This window comes from Otolemur garnettii, unplaced genomic scaffold (assembly GCF_000181295.1).
Source record: "Otolemur garnettii isolate 467f Iridium unplaced genomic scaffold, OtoGar3 scaffold00013, whole genome shotgun sequence".
NCBI classification, from domain to species: Eukaryota; Metazoa; Chordata; class Mammalia; order Primates; family Galagidae; genus Otolemur; species Otolemur garnettii.
The window spans coordinates 2,099,255-2,100,827 of record NW_003852408.1 but is presented as its reverse complement, the minus strand read 5'-3'; the positions used below and the strand labels follow the sequence as shown (position 1 = coordinate 2,100,827).

General features: G+C 41.7%; 1 pseudogene; it reads left to right on the top strand.

Moving 5' to 3' along the window:
• Positions 1–570: 570 nt before the first annotated feature.
• On the top strand, positions 571–1,556 carry LOC100949526 (annotated as a pseudogene).
• The last annotated feature ends 17 nt before the right edge of the window (positions 1,557–1,573 follow it).

Here is a 1,573-nt window from a genome sequence, read left to right as displayed (position 1 = left end):
AGCCCAAGAGTTTGAGGTTGCTGTGAGCTGTGACTCTATGGCACTCTACCGAGGGCGACACAGTGAGACTCTGTCTCAGAAAAAGAATCCCTTGTCAGGCTTTGACATGGAGGGCCTATAACTTCTGGGCCACAGGGCTAATATAAAATGAGGCTCCTTGTTATGATTGAGGGGGCTGGGCGAGGTGGCTCACTTCTGTAATCCTAGCACTCTGGGAGGCCAAGGGAGGAGGATGCCTTGAGCCTGAGCGAGAGCAAGACAGGATCTCTATAAAAAATTCAAAACATTGGGTGGCGCCTATGGTTCAAAGGAGAAGGGCATGGGCCCCACATGCTGGAGGTGGCGGGTTCAAACCCAGCCCTGGCCAAAAACTGCAAAAAAGAAAAAAGAATTGAAAACATTAGTGGGCATGATGGCAGTGCCTGCAGTGCCAGTTATTCAGGAGGCTGAGGCAGGAGATCGCTTGAGCCCATGAGTTTAAGGTACTGTTACCTAGCGTGACACCACGGCACTCTAGCCTGGGTGAGACTTTGCCTCAAAAAAAAAAAAATGTAGTGGGTCCGACTCGCCATGCTAACTATCAGCATGAAACAAAATCTGCTCTTCTATGCCCTGGGCCAGACCTACACTGATGGAGAATTTGATAAACTATGCTTTGAATTTGGTTGGAACTTGATGAAATTATTTCTGAGAAGGAAATAATCAGTAAAGAACAAGGTAATGTGAAAACACAGGGGGCTTCCGATGTCATTCTTCATAAAATTGATGTCCCTGCCAATAGATATGATCTCTTGTGTCTAGAAGGATTGTTTTGAGGATTTCAGGTCTTCAAAGAAAGGATAACGGCACCAGTTATAAACGGCTAATGCCTAATGGAAAAATCCAGAAATGATTATCACAGAAGAGACAGCTAAACTACACCCCTTTGCTGTGCCAGTGGTTTTCCAAAATATAAATTACTGAAGATACAACAGCCTCATTGAACTTCAAGAGAAATTACATTAGAATATTTGCAGGAAGAGAGCCCTGGTTGCTATTGGTACCCATGATTTGGACACTTTGTCAGGTTCATTTACATACACTGCAAAGCATTCTTCAGATATCAAGTTCAGGCCTCTAAATAAGGGCAAGGAGTATACAGCCTGTGAACTGATGAACATCTACAAGACTGACAATCACCTTAAATGTTATTTGCATATCATTGAAAATAAACCCTTGTACTCAGTTATCTATGATAGCAATGGTGTTGTCCTTTCAATGCCTCCAATCATCAATGGGGATCATTCCAAAATAACAGAAAATACTAGGAATGTATTGAATGCACAAGAACTGACTTCACTAAGGCAAAAATAGTTCTTGATATTATTGTCCCATGTTCAGTGAATATTGTGAGGATCAATTTACAGTTGAAGCAGCTGAGGTAGTTTTTCCTAATGGAAAGTTATATACCTTTCCAGAACTAGCTTACCAAAAGGAGATGGTAAGAGCTGATCTAATTAACAAAAGTTGGAATCAGAGAAACTCCAGAAAATCTTGCTAAGCTTCTGACCAGGATGTATTTATTTATTTATTT